Source organism: Talpa europaea, assembly GCF_964194135.1.
Source record: "Talpa europaea genome assembly, chromosome: 3".
NCBI classification, from domain to species: Eukaryota; Metazoa; Chordata; class Mammalia; order Eulipotyphla; family Talpidae; genus Talpa; species Talpa europaea.
Window position 1 is genome coordinate 19,424,874 of NC_140069.1, and position 19,910 is coordinate 19,444,783.

Genomic DNA, 19,910 nt, shown 5'->3' on the forward strand with positions numbered 1-19,910 from the left:
ACCTAATTAACAAATGTGCTAATTTCCTTCTGCCCATCCTACTGTTGGTAGCAGTACAGGCTGATGATTAATAACATGTTTTTAACAAAATCTTTATTCAAAATTTTAAGAGAGAGGTGCAGTCTACAAGAGATGAAGCAAACATTCTGTAATCATGAATAGCAATAACACATGATGAACCATGAATAAAGTCAAATATAGACAATGAATATATAAATATATATATAAATATATATGTACAAAGTACATATTAAAATACAAGCTTGGTATTTTGATTGAAAAATATATAAATATTAATAATTTCAATTATAATTTATGATTTAAAAGATACAAATATAAAAGACCAACAAAACATGTTGCTTGAGTTTATTATTTCTGTTGTGCTAAAAATCAGTATTGTCCATGCTATCAATTAATAATAATTTTCAATCAAATTCTTTATTAAATACTGCCTTAACATTGCATTGTATCCGACACATTAAATGAATTCATTATGTCTGTGTCCAAGACACAGGACACACACATTTTATACTTTTAACTTGAGACAAAATCTATCATTATATTACAGTATTTCAGAAAATCTGAGCTATTTTAAAAAATAAAGCACATTAGCCTGATTATAACCTTAAATATATTCCTCCTCCATTTAAGTTTCTACATCTATTATCAGTAAATAAAACAAAGTTCGCAAATTTAAAGAATGGTGAACTTTGAAAATATTTAAAGAATCTAAGACTTGATTATTTTCCTTTTTCTTATTTTCCCCCTTCAAAATGACTGAGTAAAACTGGCATCCTTATAGTCCTCTTGGTTTTATTATTTTCTTCATCCCATAAAGGTTACCTGTCAGAAAACCTATAGTCATTTAAACCTTAGAAACTATATTAATTAGTAATGCCAGTGCTTTGACAAAGAACACATTTATTAAAGTTCATGAACAGGTTAGAGCAGCAGCAGAGTTCTATAGATATTTACAAAGCTCACCTCTCCCCTACAATTCAAGAGCTGTAAGTACATTGTAAAATAGCAAAATTAAACATTATGTTGTTTTCTTTCTGTTCAGTTTTTAACAAAAGGAAATCAAAAATATTTCCTAAGGATCTGTGTATCTGCCAGCTACTGAAGTAGTTGGTGAATATAGGACAACCAGATAGATATTGTCTTTCTCCATAAGATCATAACAGTGACAAGAAAATATACCCAATTATTCATACATAAACCATCCACAAAGAACAAACCAACCCAGGAGATTCTTATTTTTCTTCCTCTCTTTAGTATGGTCTCTTCCAATCTAACTTTCATACCACTAATAATGATCTTCCAGTGGTAAAAAGGTATTGTTACATACCTACTTAAAGTCTCCCCATAACATTTCTTTGCCTAAATTCTAAAACCTCCATAGGTCTTATATTCCAGTTTGCTTCACATTGTTTCTGTTTCTTTTCCCGCAGTCTTATCAAATTATAGCTAAGTCTCTGAACTCAGCAAGTTGTTTCACACTTCCCTTTCTCTGTACATTAAATAAATTCTACTTAAATGCCATTGTAATTTTAACTCAGCATCAAAGAACTCATTCTTCAAGATGAGGTTCAATTATTACTTCTTCTCTTAAGCCTTTCCTAACTTCACCCATTACCAAAGAACATTTCTTCTACTTTATAAACACTGTACCATATATACTATATAATGGAAATATGTATATTCATCTGATGTTTCCATTAGTATGTCCCTGATGTATAATTAGAGTGATTAATAAGTATTTGTTAAAAATTCTGAATAACATATTTAACTTATATTGGTAATGTAAAACAATTCCTCAAAAGTTAAATTTATCATATTTTTTTTCTACTGAGAATATCATGTTTTTACATTCCACATAATCTAAACCTGAGCACAGAGTTAGAGCAGGGTTCATTTTGAGAAGTTTCAAATTTTGATGTGCAGATAGCTTCAGCAACTTCACCTACTAAAAATAATTTCCCTAATTACCATGCTCTCTGTTAAGTAATGTGTTGGTTCTAAATGGAACACCTGCTAAAAAACTTTCCAGATTTAATCTAAATGCATCTTCATTTTTTTGTAATCTGGAGATTTTGCATGCTATAACATTAAATGTAGATCCGCCTGTAAAAAAAAACATGCATTTTATTATACTTTATTTAAAAATTTTAAAGACAGTGACTGCAATATAGTTTGCTTTTCACAATATACTGTAGTTTTTAAATTGTTTCAAAACCATAATTTTAAAGAAAACAAGATTTTAAATGAAAGTTTCTGCTATAAACACATAATAGAAAAAGGTGAAAAAGCTTGGTTGCTCTTGAAGACTGAGGATGGGAATGAGGGGGAATGGCCCCTAGGTCACACTGTCCCTCCTCCTCTCCAAATATAGTAAGAAACCTGGTGCTCCAAAATCATCATAGTTTGAAAATGATTGTTCTAAAAGCCTACTGTTGACTAGGAGACCAATTTTCTATCTGTGAATATAAAAGAATACATAATTGCCTCAATAAGTTGTCATTATGCTTAGAACTTCAGTCTCAATGTTCGCAACTATAAACAATTTTTTTCCTGTGGAGTTTGGACAGTGCCTAACCTAAAATATATATAAAAAATAGCCCTTTATTAAAAGTGCACTTCTTTCTTATTCAGATAAGATTCATTTCATGCATGTTATATATGTGGCAGTGTTATAATTGGGGTGGCGCTTATTAGAAAATTACAGAAAACTCAACTAGTGTTATCTGAAAGGCAGGTGACTATTCTTACATGACTTGCCAGGTGAAAAAGACATGTGGATATTGTGTCGTTGTGTAAGATTCTCATTTGAGTCTGAGGTACATCATTTCATTCTCTTCACCTTTGTCTTTATCCAAAAAGTTGTAAAATTGTTATTGCCAATTATCTGTTACACAGGCTGAACTCCCCAAACCATATAAATTATACTGAGGAGAAAAAGTATATCTGTCTATTTCTTCTTTTGATACCAGTCACTTCACTATTTCAACATTTAGCACATTATTTTCTTAGAGATATATGGAAAACTTATTTTACCAAGTGTTTGGAGTTTCTACTCAATTCTATTTTGAGTTTCTGTTTGAAATTAGTATTGAAATCAAACACTTTGCTGTATCATCATTCTTTTAACTAGTCAATATATTGATAGCTTTCCTAATGCTGGGTCAAGCTATCATTACTATAATAAAAGCCTATATAACATAATAAATATTTAATACACTCTCCAATTCAATGTATGGATAAGTGTTTATATTTTTGTATTTAATTAAATGTGTGAATTCTACTATAGTTTCTCTTAATGCTAGTTTCATGAAATTTGGGTTTTAAGATTATGACAATTTCATAGAAGGAATAAATAAGTTTGTCAATGCTTTAGAATAGTCTGAAAACTTAAGTTACATATCTTTGAAAGTAAGAAAGTACCTAAGTATAAAACCATTTGGATACTTTTGCTTAAAGGTAAATACTTAGCAATTTTAATTTCTTTCCTATGGCTATATGTCTCTTCGAACTTCTTTGATTAATGTTGGTTATTTATATTTTGTTAAAATTTTTTCTAAGTTACAAATAATGATTTTCAGATATTGGTATTTGATATGTATTTTGTCTTTTTCTAAAAGTTTTTATAATGATAGATATCCAGATAATTTATTTGTAGTTTATGTTAATTCCAAAAAGTATATATTTTCTCTTTTTTCCCCACATCTGCCTTTTTGCTTGCCCGCAATCCTACAGCTTTCTGCAAATACTTGAACTGCTTTAGGCTTTATGAACCTTATCTCTTCTAATTCTATAAGGCTTAAGTTTGGGCTGAACTAATCAGAATTGCCTACAAATGATATGGCTATCAGTTCAGGAGATGGGGCAATGGACATGAATTGTGGTTGAAAGAAAATCTTTTTTTTTTTTTTTTTGAGGTTGTAAACTCTAAGGGTCATTTAACTTGGTGCTACAGGAAGCCAACTTTTGTTATCTCTTGTCAGTAACTAACCAACAGAGAACAAGGCAGAAGCAATATGTGGAAGGAATGAAAAATAATATCATGGGCATAATTGAAACTAAAACCTTGAGGTGAACACTACTTCTTGATTTTCCAATTATGTAAGATTGTATACTTCTTGTTTAAGCCATAGTGAGTTCAGTTTCTGTCACTTATAACTCAATGAGTCCTGATCAACATACTTGTCATCTCTTTGTTATTTAACACTTTCAATATAGGGAAAAAATAGGAAGCCTTACTTATAATTCAATGTTTAAAATTTTAAATATATTTCTATCTTTATTTCAAGGATTTATTAGCATGGAAAAATACTATGGAAGAGTCCAAGGGAGAGTTTGTACTCTTAGAAAGATATGCTTATATTTTCATACTAGTCAATACATTTATTTTCAAGAAGGAAAATGTTAGTTCTCTAATTACATTGTACTAATAGTATATATCCACAGTGGGCTACTACTTTATTAAGTTTATCAGCTGTGCCTTAATGCCATTATATATGAACCAACTTTTGGCTCCAGTTTGTATTATGCTCAAATCATGCCTTGAGATTGAATGGTGTGTTTTGAAAGTTGAATAAATTTCTTGGTTCTTACATGATGAATTATGGCACCAAAACATAATCTTGCTTAGTTTTTATCACTGAAATAATATTGTAGGGCTAATGAAAAATTTTGTATAAAATGTTTTTTATTATTCTTTTCTGCTTAAGTGTTCAGAAAATTGACCCACATATATGTAGTTAATTGATTTTTAACACAAGTGCTAAGGAATACAGTTAGGGAAAGCATATCCCTCTTCTTATAAATACTCCTTAAACAAGTGTATAGCTCTAAGCTGATAAAAAAAGCAAAACAACCTAACCCTTATCTCATACAAGTTACAGCAATTAACTTAGAATGGGTTATGACCTAAACAAAAGTGCTAAAGATATATGATTTTCACCATTAATATTTTTATAGAGTGGAGAAATGACATCTGGCAAAAGAGTTAATTATGTGTATACTTTTTGTGTCCTCTTAATACATTTAAACAGAGATCCTGCTCAGTTCATCATTGTACCATGAAAGTATATACCACAATTCAAATGAATAGTCCAATAAATACAACAACCTGTAATCTGAAAGAGTTCATTGAAATTAATGTGAAAACAAATGCCTTTCAATATTAGGCAATTACTATATTATTAAAAATTGACTCTCATTTTTAAAGTATGCTTTAAAGCAGAAAACTAATACTGAATGAATAATGAAGATATTTCAAAACTTTGCTTGAAATTTATAAATGCTCCCAATCATTACATTTATTTCTTAGTTTTCTAGAAAACTAAGCTTGGCCAAATAAAACATGGAGAAATATTTTAGTGATTAAAATAGAATCCAGCCAACACTGAGTAGAATTTCTTGAAACTCAGTAATAAGGAAATGAACAACTCAGTTAAAAAAATGGAAAAAAATAATGAACAGAGACCTCAAAGGAGACATGCAGTTGGTCAATAAACATATGAAAAGGTGTTCAGCATCATGTTACTGGGGAATTGAAAATTAAAGCAACAATGAGATACACCTTTTTTAATGACAAATATCCAAAGCACTGACAGCACCACATGCTATTAAGATTATGTTCCAAAGAACTCTCATTCCTGCTGGGGATGCAAAATGGCACAGCCATTTTGGAATATAGATGGAAATTTCTTACAAAACAAAGAATATTCTTACAATATGACACAGGAAACTTACTGCTTAGTAAAAACATCTATCCACCTAAATGCTACACATGAAAACTGTAATAGCTTTATTCATAATTATAAGAACTAGCAGCAACCAACATGTTATTCAACAGGTGAATGGATAAATAAATTCTAGTATACCTAATAATGGAAAATAATTCAGTGCTAAAAAAGAGTAAGTTATCCCGTCATTAAAAACACAGGCAGGAAACTAAAATACATGCTCCCAAGTGAAGAAGCAAACCTAAAAAGGCTAAAAAATAACTTCATGTCCAACTATATAGCATTTTGGAAAAGCAAAAAATGATTGTAACGGTAAAACAGATCAGTTGTTACCAGGAGTTAGCAGTGGAGGGAGGAATAAATAGGCAGGGTACAGAGATTTTTAGGACAAGAAATGTAATCTTTGATAACTACAATGGTGTACATTTATCAAAACTCACATAATATACAATCCCAATGGTGAACCCTAATGTAAACTATAGACTTTGGACGGTGATGGTTGAAACAAATGTACCTCTGTGATGCTGTACGTCAATAGTGAAGGTGGCTCTGTGTGTGTGTGTGTGTGTGTGTGTTTATGAGTATGTGATGGTTGTGGGTATATTGGAATTCTCTTTTCTTTCTCTTAATTTGCTGTCAGCCTAAATTTTATTAGTTAAAAAAAGTATAAACATTTTTAAAAATACAACACAATAGTGTAGTCAGCGAGGTCTAGAAGTAATTGTAAAATGATGGTATTTTGTATCAATAGAGTCATTTGAAGTTTCAGGCCGTTGCTTCCACTGTTCTGTTTAATACAGTTTTCTGATTTATTCCACCACTCAATCTCCATGCCTGCTTTTCAGACTAGGAAAAAAAAATATGTAACAACTTTCTGAGGGCATCAGTAAACAGCATATTCTGGCCAATACTCTCAACTGTCACTCATACTGATGGTAGCTTTCCCAGCATTTCAGACTACATTAAGTTTATTTCAGAGGAAAAACTTTTACTTAAATTGACTTGCAAAAACCACTCAAAATAATAATATTTTCTGCTCAATATACCCCTGGTAGCAATAAGAAGAAGGACTTCTCTATGTCTTTTAAAATCAGTTGTGAAACTAAGTACATGGTCATCAAATTGGGGCTTTTTCAGAGCAGTTCCTCAAATAGAAGAAAATCTCCCCCTTTGAAAACTAATGAATACTTTGATTAAATTATATTTTTATAAATAGTTTGCATTTTTGGATTAATAATGTTGGTATATGTGGGCAGTTTTTATGGTTCATAAATAGCATCATCAAGAACTAATACTTATGAAGCACCCATCGGTATATGAAGCTACAATAAGTGGACATCCTAAACAGGGTGAAATGACTCATACAAATACAAAAATTCAAGCAACACATACACTGAAACAGAGTGTAGGACAGAGAATTACATTGGCAGTCAATATCTGCTTATACTAGAGTTTTTTTTTTTTTTCCTGTTCATGGTTTGTGTGCTGTGAAATTATGTGGGAAGGAAAATCTCATTTTGCTTCTACTTAAGGAAAGAAGTTGACAAAACCTGGAAAAGTGTTCTGAATTTTTACTCATATTTAAAAGACTATGTGATCATGATATTGGCATAGCTTTTATTTAGGGTACAACATCTCCAAATTTTGGTCAGAAAAGAAATATAAGCATTTGAAAATCTGGTTCTTTGAGTTTGAAGAAGAAAATGAAATATACATTTCATTAAATAGAATTGAATATACAAAGCCAACCGCATGCTAAATCATTGGAGCCAAAACTACAGTTATGTTTAAGGGGTGCTTTGATAAAATTGATTGGAAGGTCAGTAAAAATATAGGATGATTTTTGAATCCAGTCAAATTGCAATCTTACCACCAGTCTTTACACCAATGAATCAACTGAAAGTCTTTACCCAAGGTATAATTCTCATACAGCCATGATATAAAGTTAACAAAGGTTTCTGAGGGAAATGTAATGAGACAACATAATATTCATCATTTTAGAATTGAAACATAATTTAAAATTAGTTTAGATGTATGTTAACATTCAGGAATGTGTAGTAGGATATTTGGTCAAGCTCAGGGTGCTCACAATGTGTTTTAAGCAATGTGAGCTCACAATGCTCACATTGCTCACAATGTGTTTTAAGGAAATTTTATTTCCTCTTTAGAGAGCAAGGTCCAACAAATATACAGATATTCATGTTCACCCATGGACAGCACTCCTAGAGGAGAGTCCTCGCTTCTGTCTTTTTTTTTTTTAATGGTGTCATTCATTGTGGTGCCAGTAGAGGTAAAAAAAAAAAGGTTGACTTGTTTTTCTTATTTCTTTGGTATTCTTCTTCTTCTTCTTCTTCTTCTTTTTTTTTTTTGGTTTTATTTTTCATTATTTTCCTACACTTTTTCATTTCCAAAGGGTACTACTGTTCCACTATATATGCGTATCTTTCTCATGATTAATGTTCTCTCAGGCTGCTACTTCTAGTCCCACATACTTTAAATCCCCTCAATTTAATCAGTACTGGGAACTACCAAGCTGCATTACTGTTTGGTATTTTACCCAAGCTGCTTGACTTTCTTTTTCTGGGGGTGATTTTGCCTGTCCTTCTGTCATATGCTCTGTGCCTTTTCACTCTGTTTTCATACATCTTCGTAAACTTCCTTGCCTGTGCTCTAGATTCACAGTCATCCAAGTGGGCTCTGTAGAACTTTTCCCCTTCTATTTAGAGACTAAATATATAAGATATACTATTTTAGGGGCATATATCATGGATGGTTTTATTTTTATTCTTGGTTATTCATGGTTTTTAGGGACATTTTTGGGGAGATTCAGAATCAAGTAGCTGTCATTTTTCTCTAGATATAATCATAACTTCTTGATATGTAAACTCAAAACAGATTATACAGTTCATCAGATAAAAAGCAGTGGTTTGCAGGTGCAAAATGGGAGGCCAAAGAAAGTCAATAAATTAGTCAGTAAAAGGCTGTTTTTGGTAGGATATAACTGAATTTTAGATATCCTTCCTCTGACCTCCAGTCTTTTCCCAATACAATCTTCTCCTTCTAAAAATTAAATGCAAATCAGTACTTTTGGTTTATGAAATGATTTCAAAAATAATGCTCAAGATCATAATTGAGTAATAAAATAGTGATGGATAATTTGGACCTGATTAGGTGAATGTTTTTAGTACAATTTACAATGAGTGAGTAAGGCAATACAGGTATTAAACCTGAAATAAGGTCTACTTGAAGGGAATGAGTTTATTTTTTTGCAACAGAAATATGTTGAGAATTGAAAGGCAGATTGCTTTATATTGCAGTAACATTTGTGATAATTTAAAAATTACAATTGTGCTTCTGTGCTAAGTTATTATTGATAAAACTGTCTTACTCACATTGCTGTTTTAAATATAGAAATCTCTTCTGATGGAAACCTAATTTAATTTTGATTTATTGTTGTATTCAGTTGAACATAAGAATAATATATTTAAAATATTGTGCATTGATCGTGTATGTCAGTATCACATATTTTCTTTATTTTTTCAGATTACCATCATCTGTAGAAGGTTGAAAATGCCAATTTCATGTAAACTAAAATAAAATGATGTAAATGTATGTTTATATATTTGTATACAACTTTTCTTTAAATGACTTTTCAGCTAGTGTGAGAAATGACATGCATTTTTTTTTATAATTTTAAATCTAACCAGAAGAAAAATATTTTATTTACTGTGAAAAAGTCAGATGGGGATTCAATAAAAGACAACATAATATCTTATTAAATGAAATTTCATCTAAAATTATAATTTCTGAAAAGCAACTCAATGAAAATATTATCCAATTATGTTTAGTGGATATTCTAAACATGGAATACAGAATAAAAGCTCACAAATATGATACCCAAATCTTTCTTATTATTTCCATCCATAGAATTCATAAAATTTAAAATTTTGCACCATTTTAATTGAAAATGAAGCATTTAAGCTTTGAAATATAATAGCCTTTTGAGCTTCTTGAAAAGTAGCTAATATCAAGATATTTCCATGAAAGAATAAAACTATTTTTGTGAACTTCATAGGGTCTGAAAGCACCATAGTAGGAAATGAGGTCACATAGTAAGTGGCAAAAGTGGAGGGAGCCCTAGTTAAGTCTTAATAAGTCTTTAACTATGCCCAGAATTGGGAATTCATTGAATTTTGAGCAGAAGAAAATTCATGTATTTTCTATGGGTCAATGTGTCTGATGTGTTGAGAAACCATCTTAAGAAGGCAACCACTAGAACAGGGAAAATAGTTAAGGGATTATTCGAAGAGTCCAGGTGAGAAGTGATTGCAGATTGCAACTAGGCAGTAACTGTGAGAAGGTTCAAGCACAAAAGTCAAAATTTTGTTTTATATAAAAGTTTGAGTTGCTAACTAATATCCAACTAGGCATATGGAGTAAGTTGTTGGGTATATGAGTCTATAACTTAGAGTAGAAGTTGCCATAGATGATCTACTGTGTCAAACAATACTGAGAAATCAAGAAAATTGAAACTGAAAATTGATCACTGACTTGGCAGAATGGGTTATTTCAACAAAGCATGACTGGAATGGCTTTATGAGTTGTTGGTAAAAGAGGAATAGGATTTAGAAGCAGTAGATACGGAAAACTGCAAAAGGGTAGCAGATAGAGGTGGTGGCAGAAAATAAGTTTTTAAGTGTTTGTTTTTATGTGGAAGATTCAGCAAATTCTCATGCTGATTGTGAATAATCTAGTATAATGATATAGACACAAGGTACTGGTACATAAATGATGCGAAAATCTACCAAGAGATAGTTTGTGCCACAATGTAAGTTGATGCATCACTTCTTTCTTGACAAACACTTAACAATGAAAAAAATATGAAAAAAAATGTTGAATTAACCAATATGTTTAAGGACATAATGATTTACATTTGGAGAGAGTCCTTATTATTTTTAATCATATTAGTAACAGATATTTAGTGTACTTTACTTTTAGTAACAACAGAGTAGTAGAAGGAAGAAAATTGTTGAAGCAGTTAAAAAAAAGGACAGGTATAGAAAATGCAAACAGCTTTGTTTTGTTGCTATCCTTGAGGACAACTGTATTGTTTGCTGGTTTTACCTCTCTGTCCACACTCAGGTTCTGTGTCATTTGTTGCCTCACAGGATCAATACTGATGCATTTATCAAACCATTATTAATGACTTCTAGGTATCAGACTCTGCTGTTTAGATAGATAGATTTACATATTTAGATTACATAGATGGATAGATTAGATAGGTAGTTGGATAGGTAGATACTTAAGTAATTGTTGTTCAATTTTTGACATGCCTAATTTGATATACTATTCCATGTCTTATTCTGTTTCCTTTGATTTATTGCCCTATTTATGTTGACTCACACTGATTATATGACTTTCTGCTCCCAAAATTAACCTTCTGCAGGCAGCCCAAAGTCAGATTATTATAGTTTCATTTCTAAGACTTTGTTGTGTTTTGCGGGGATTGTTACAAGCTTGTAAATTGTTAGAAGCTTAATTTTTTCCTACAATTTCCTGTCCCATTCTTTGTTCATGTACAACTTCATAATCTTTGCTTTTCTCCAACTTTTTCCTGCATATTTTTATATCTCTGTTTTTACTTAAGAATCCCAAAGTTTTCATTAGCAAGCAAATGAACAAAGGTCATACTTCCATTTATTGTACAATCCTCTGTGGTAGGCCTTAATTAAGCATGTTATTCCTGACCTCCCTTAGTCTTGACAAAAGACTTACAAGATAAGGCATTATTTACATTCTGTAGTTGTTTTAAAGGTTCACTATGTTGCCCAAGGTCACACATCTAGAAAGTAGTTGAGCTGTGATGTAAACCTTCCAGTTCTAAGTCCATAGTTCTTAACAACTGCAGTTTGCTGTACCATTGGAAAGACTGATCTCCCAGTTAGAGCTGAAGTTCTATTTCTCTGGTGCTGCTTATCCTTTTCCATTAAGTTGTTCTCTGACCATAGCAAAGTGGCCTACTATCAAAGGAAATCATCCTTTCTATGCCTGGGGCCATGAAGAACAGCAAAAATGCTTTTTCAGGGTTTTGCTTTTACCATTTATTATCTACTGTATAATAGTTTCATCACTAGCAACAAGATGCTGATTTTTGAAACTTGGCAGCACAGCACTCATTAGTAAATTTTCTAAGGTACAGGTTGCTGAGATATCTTTATATATAACAGCAACTTGTTGAGATATATATATATATATATCATTATCAAATATACATAATATATATTTTATTATCAAAATATAACATATACTTACCAATTCTGAGTTCCTGGAAGATGTGAAAAGAAAGAAATAAGTAGGCAGCATTAATGTGAAATTGTTTTTGATCCTGGACCTAGAGAGAGGCCTCTGTTCTACTCCAAGTGTAATGCTTCATCTGACTTTGCAACTTCTGACCAAAATAAAGCACATGAATGGATGGATGGATGAATGGATGGATGGAAGGATGGATGCACAAATGACTAATGAAAAATTTTTGAGCTAAATACACTTAGTCTCCAAATTTACTATTGACCATAAATATGGTAAAAATGGAATATTAAGGAAATATTTGAATATATTTATTTAAGAGTAAGATAAAAAATATATTTGATCACTTTTAATCAAAGCATTAAGCTCATGAATTTTTGAGGAAAGGTAACTTTCCTTGGTTTAGAAACCTACTCTTTGAAATACTGTATCTTTGCCTTATTCTTATTATTGTATTTTCTACTAAACATTCAAGAAATATCTGCATTTTGATTTTATATAACATCATGAATGGGGAAGCTTTTAATTTTTGCTTATAAATGAAAATGTTGTTTTTACCTTCATTCAATAATTCCTTTAAATCTTTCCTAGTAAGTAAATATAGCAATGGAAGTCATTGATATATATCTTTTTTTTTCTTTAAAGATTTATTTTTATTTATTTATGTGTACAAGAGCTGGGATATAGGCCAGAGGTGCAGGGGGTGAGAGGATTCATCAGAGACAGAGTGGAGAGCAGAACAGGCAGATCTACTGAAATATACTAATGAGGGGAGCAGCGGGTGAGACAGGAGAGATCTGCTGCTCCATGTGGGTCAGCTCCCTGGCCAGTGATCAAACTCATGCCTCAGTGGCTGGCGATAGACAATGCTGAGACTTTAACCTCTCTGCCACCAGGGAGGAACCCCTGGATATATTTCTGAAATAAACTTTTTTCACATTAAAACTTCTTTTTCTAAATTCATTTCAGTGGCATATAACTTGTTGAAATGTTCCTTGTATTCTCTTAGAAGTGGTTCTTTTTAAAAGCCATGTTAAAAAAAAAAGTTAGATGTTATGTTGAACCACTTACAAGTTCATTCTGAAGATAGAAAAGATTTAAATCTTTAGGGAAATTCAGTATTTTCAGCTGCATATAAATTAGAAGGAAAAGTCTTAATTGGAATTTTCTAAATTATGGCACTGCTAGCAACATTTTAAAAAGCTAAAGAATTTCATGTATTACTGAGAAAAAATCAGAGAAGCATCTAGGCTTCCTTTCCTGTCCAGAGTCCAATGTATATTGCTGAAGCAGATTGAAAGTGATATAGTTACCACATGAAAATCTATTTTTCTCTGTATCCACAACTATATTCCTATTATTTGAAAGCAAAGCTAAGTGACTAACAGCAAATATTTCCATTTTATTGTAACACAAAATAATTAATATATTAATGCAGTTTATATGAAATAATGGAGAGTTAAGGTCCAAACCTAGCATATGGTAACATATAGCAATATATTAACATATTAATAATATATTAACAGTTTTCTTGAACTAACAATTTGAAATAAAGACACTTATTTTTCATTCAGGGCACATTATTTTAGCACCTGTTTGTCATAGATGACACTGTTGTTATTACTATTTTGTATAAAATGTGCTATTAAAATGTCTAATAAATTTTATAGTATTACTAAAACATTAGGGCAGTGAAAATGGGAGAAAATTTTATTGCTAATTTTACTGAACATTTTTGATAGGCTTTTCCCCTGTATCTATATCCTGCATCTTTTAAGCTCTATATCATAGTGTTAATATATTCATGAAGTTATATCACAAATCTTTAAGCTTAACATGTTCAAATCAAATGCTTTATTATTTTTTTACTAAAACTGTTTTCATATTTTTCCTCTAAGTATGACCCCACCATATACTGTTACCTATTCTAGAAACATTAGAATCATCTTCTTTTTTACCTCTCAACTATTATTTTCTCAGTTATGTACTGAAGTGATCTCTTGTTTAAGAAAGACTCAATGGAGTCTTCTGACTGTTCTTTTAATCCCATGCCTTATCCAGTCAAAATTTATCTTTATAAAGAATGAATTTTATCAGGAAATTCCCCACTTTATTAATACAAAAGGCCAAAAGCCAACCAACCATTTAATAACAACAAAAATTTAATACATTTCTGTGGTTTCATACATACAATAAGGTATAAACTTACCAGTATGCTATAGTGTATACTTTATAATTTGCTTATTACTAACCTTCAGTGTGTTTACAAGGAAAGTGGGGGCCTCCCTGGTGGCTCAGGGGGTTGGGCACAGTGCTGTGAAACTGTCCACAACCTATGCAGTACAGGTTCGATTCCCTGAGGCCAGGGAGATTCCCACAAGGCAAGGCAGACCTCTCCTGTCTCTGCTGCTGCTCCCCTCAACAGTGTTTTTGGTCTGTCTGCCTGTTCTGCTCCCTCCTCTGTCTCTGGTGAGTCCTCTCACCCTCCTGCTCCTCTGACCTGTACCCCAGTTCTTGTATAAATAAATAAATCTTAAAAAATTATGAATAAATACAAGGAAAGTGGAAAATAACCCTGAATCTGGCAATTTGATTACAAAACAGTCAAATCAAAGCTCCGATGAGTATTATCTAACTGCATATAGTTCAAGACATTGATAGTACACGTTTGTAGCCCCCTGCACATTTAGCATAATACTATGGAAGAACAGCTATTTGATACTGGGTATTTGAAATGGCTATCTCATTCAGCATCCTTTATATATGACTATATGAAAACTTGGTGAAGTAAAATAATTTGTCCAAAGTAATTAAAATACCAGAAGTAGAACCTGAGTCTATTTACTCATGATAATGTATCTGCTGCCTCTTTTTTATAAAGATGATGCAATAAAATATTGTTAACAAAACTTAATAAAGTTATTCATAGTTTAGAAATAAACATCATGATCATAAACACGAGAATGCCATCTGGTGGTAACTTATACAAGGCAGCTGTACAAATGACCTGTACTGCTAATAGGAAGTATATCACAAGGTTGGGGTTGATAATATAACTTTTCAAGCATAATATCATACTAGAGGTCAATAATTTATAAATGCACTATTATTCATAGTTTAGAACTAAATCATTCATCCTTTAAGATATTTGGCCTGCAGTTTCTTAGAGTTTCACTAGCAATACAATAGAGCCAATCTCCATTATTACTCACATGATATACATACACACATGCATATATAGAAAATTATATATTAGTATAATTGCACCTATATACAAGTAGGTAAATAAATTGGGGTATAAAATATTTCACCAGTAGAAATATATAATTAAAACTTTTTCTATATAATGATTATAAACGTGAATTAAATAAAGACAATGTTAAAAAAGGATCTTTTTTTGTAAGTAGTATAGTGACTTCCTAAGTTGCTTTGATACAAAATTTCAAAAATAAGAATTCTGACAGATATCAATGTCTTAATTTATACTTGCCTATGATAAAAAAGATGTCAGATTTATCATGAAAAAATATTTCTGTAGAGATTTTATCTTTGGCATATATCTTGTATTTTACTTAGGTTCCAAGATGCTGTGCGATTTACCCAGAGAGTGAAAGAATAAGGGGTAAAAAGACTTGATTGGTTAAGAAAATTAAAATACTCATGTATATATATGTAACCATGTACTTGTTTATATGGTCCACAACATATTTATAATGCTGATGTTAATTGTATTTCAAGCCAAATTAGAAACTATTTATTTAAGAATTCTGTTGGTCGTCTCCTCTTTTATTTGGGTGATTGAGGAATTTCTATTCAGGAACATATTTAATGAGAAATAAATGAAACTATGGCATGATCTCACCAGTAAGTAAATTTCCAGTTGACTCCATGTTAAGTAAATACATAAGAAAAATCGACAAGGTAATTTGAAGGTGTCCCATAGTAAATTGAAATGAAGATTGCATCTGCTTCTTTAAAAAAAGATACGGGCAACCTCTTAGTTAGTCCTCACATTTTTCTTATGAACTTTTTTGTATTAGCAAAGTCCATTTGCAAAGGGCAAAACTCTGGGAAGTGTTTGAATAACTGCAGTCTTCACAAAGAAGAATATTGTCTTGTTCTGTAATTTAAAAAGAAGAGATTTTTCCAGTAACTGTACTTTTAGTAATATCTCATAAGACTTTTAAATCAAACCCAGAACATGTCTTGGAGATCTGCTGAGCAGTTCCCATAAAAGAGCAGCTTAGCTGTTGGTGTTTAAGCCAGAGATTAATGCTAGAGATTTGGAAGAAAATACAACTACAGAAATGTTAAAAAAAAAAAAAAGCTTACTTACATATTGATTTTAATACTATTAAAATTCAAGGAGAAATGTAACAACAAAAAATATTTTATTTGTATAATACCTTCCTTGCCCTCAGAACAATACAAATGCACTGTTAGTTTAATCGATTTTCATTTTCATTAGCAAATATTTAATAACCTTTGTTTTATGCATGCTGTAAATTTAGGTGTAGCACTAAATATTCAAAATGAAATAAAGAATGGCATATTTCATGTTTTCCTGATATATGTCATCTGGTCTAGCCTTACAAAGGGGACTGAGATGGCCTACCCCAACGACAGACTTCTCTTTCAGACTATTAAACACAAACATATTCATGTATCTACCACTGTTCAATGGTTCAATGAAAACCTTCATTTTTGAATATTTTAATCTAAAACCTTCATGTTATATTAGTTATTACTGGTGGCCATGTTATGTTCTCAAAGTTCTAAACAAAATTGACTATAGAATAGTATTATGAGGAAAACAAGATATATTTCTGGGAAGGCATTAAGTACAATAGTTAAGAGTAAAATATTGGAATCAGATAGCCTGGTTCACATTTGAATTCCAATAATTATTTGTAGTGTGACCGACACTCTTTTGTCTCAGTATCCTTATCTATAATATGTTGTTAATAATAGTATCTCATAGTACTGTTGAAAAGAGCACATTTAAAATACTTAGAAAAGTGTCTGTCACATACACCACTAAATAAATAATAGCTATTATTCAGAGAATGATAATTATTGCAAGACACAATTTTGTTCAAAAATAGGATTTCTTTCAGTCAAAATTTTACTCTGACTAAGAAAATTATAGTGAATAGCAGAAATGTCATTAAAATGCTGAGCAAATAACATATCTTGCAATAATAGTTTGAAAATACAATCAATTTATGGTTTGTAAAGTGAATAGAATAAGCACTTTATGTATTAATCAAATATAGAATGTATATACTATCACAATATTGTGTTCTGTCACCATATGTAATTGTTATTAATTGTTATAACTTTATAACAGTAGTTATTTATTATTATAACTTTATTGTTATTCAGTAGTTTCTCTTTCAACATTGCCAACACATATCTGATCATATAGTAGAAACCAAATAGAATTTGTTCTATATAATTGAGCGCAATGTAAATTCTGTGAATTCTCTATTAAATCTTTCTTTATCACTCTAAAGCCTGAATTTTAGTCATACCAGAGAAAGATATGTTTCAATTAATGATGATGAAAATTTTCATTAATGCTTCTGTAGTATGGAGCTTCAAGGGTGGATCATCAAAGACATGACCTCTGTGCCATTTAATATAATGGGCAATGTCTTTCTCAGATATTTACTTCATTGATTCTGTTCCCCTTCCTGAAAATTGGGACCATAGGAATTTTGATGAATTCCTTCAGTTGCATATTTAGGCCTTTATCTCTAACTTGCCGTTTTTAAATATGTCAGACAGGCAGACAGGTAGATAGATATTTACAATAGAAATATTTGCAATAGAAATAACAAATATTTGCAATAGATATTTGCAATAGAAATGACAAGCTGTTCTTCCATAGTAATCTCTTTAAGTAAAATATCACTTACTGAACTTTAATGTGAAAAGTAAGAAAAACAGTCATTAATACTCTCTATTCAAAAACTTTCCATAGATCAATAGATGCATTTGTATTCACTGTGTTAATATACTGAAATACTGCCATATTTTAAAAATTGTATTAAATAAAGGTGGATAGGGGTCAAAATCAAAGATTTTCCTTAGATCAAATATCTCTCTGTGTGTGTGTGTGTGTGTATGTATATATATATATATATATATATATATGTATAGAGAGAGAGAGAGAGAGAGAGAGAGAGAGAGAGAGAGAAAGAGAGAGAGAGAGAGAGAGAGAGAGAGAGAGAGATAACCAGAAATAGAAAAATAAAACCTTCAAGGCACCCTTTCAGCAATTAAAATATTCAAATTTTGCATTCCAGTGTAGCATATGTACAACGCAGAAAATGGTGCCAAGGCAATTATGTTATTAGCTTATTGTTTTCTAAGAAAGGCAGATGGTAACATAAATTATATTCTTGGGGATTTTTCATAGACTTCCTATTTCTAGAGAATGCTCTTCCATGAAGAATTAAAACAGATTTTGTGACAAAGTTCCCATGTCAAGTCACTTGAGAAATGTCTCCCTAACCCCACAACATCATCAGTGAAATTTTACTATTCCAGAATTATTCCATTGGGTAACAATTGAATTTTCAAAATTCATCTAATACAATTATCCTATAACAGGAACCAAGAATATACAGTAAAAGAGGGGAATTTTTTTTTAAAGATTTATTTATTTATACAGTCAGAGTCACAGAAGGGTGAGGGAATTCACCAGAGACAGAGTAGGGAGCAGAACAGGCAGACTGACCGAAGACACTGCTGAGGGTAGCAGCAGGCGAAGCAGGAAAGGTCTGCTGTGCCATGTGGGTTTCTCCCTGGCCGGCGGGGAATCGAACACATGCTGCAGAGGTTGTGGACAGCTTCACAGGGTGGCTCTCAACCTGCTGCGCCACTGGGGAGGCCAAGAGGGGAAATCTTTTCAACAAATGACATTGAGAAAACTGGACAGCCACTTGCAGAATAATGAAACTAAGCCACTCTCTCACACCATAAACAGAAATTAACTTAAAATAGATTAAAGATTTAAATGTCAAAAAGGAAACCATAAAATACATAGAAAAAAACATGGGCAAAACATTCCACAACATTAAGAGAAAATAGGTAAATGTGACCACACTAAATTAAAATACTTCTACACAGTGAAAGAAACTACCGTTAAAATGAAAAGACATCCTACCAAATAGGATAAAATTTTTGCACACCGTATATCTGAAAAGGGCTAATATCCAAGGTCTACAAAGAACTCATACAATTCAATAAAAAAAGAACAAAGAATCTAATCAAAAAATGGGCAGAAGAGCTAAATAGACACCTCTCCAGAGAAGACACAAATGGCTTACAGACACATGAAAGAATGGTCATCATCACTTGTTATCAAGGAAATGCAAATCAAAACCACAATGAGATACCACCTTACTACCCTGAGAATAGTCTATATCAAAAATAATAATAATAATAATAATAAAATAAAGGAGGGAGGGAGAGATGCAACAAAATATTGGCAAGGCTGTGCTGTGGATAAAAATGAACCCTCAGACACCACAGGTGGTGGAAATTTAGTTTCCCAGCCCCTAAGCAAATCAATATGTAAGTTTCCTTAAAATATTAAAAATAGATATGTTGTGTGGTTCAGTAATTATACGTACTCCTTGGTATTTAAAAAATTCAAAATCACTAATTATTAATTCAATAGTATATATGTACCCCTATATTCTTTGCAACATTATTTAAAATAGTCAATTTAAGCCTCCCCTGTGGCGCAGCGGTTGAGCGCTGGGCTGTGAAGCAGCCTCTGCAGCGCTGGTTCAATTCCCTGACCTGCCGGCCGGCTGGCAAGAATCCCACATGGCGCTCAGACCT

The 19,910-nt window shown here is 31.6% G+C and overlaps 1 protein-coding gene across 1 annotated transcript in view; it reads left to right on the forward strand.

Moving 5' to 3' along the window:
• CSMD3 (CUB and Sushi multiple domains 3) overlaps positions 1–19,910 on the forward strand; it is a gene marked incomplete at both ends in the record, with an annotated part of 827,299 nt that overhangs the window by 443,061 nt on the left and 364,328 nt on the right. The gene's annotated exons all lie outside the window — the stretch shown is intronic.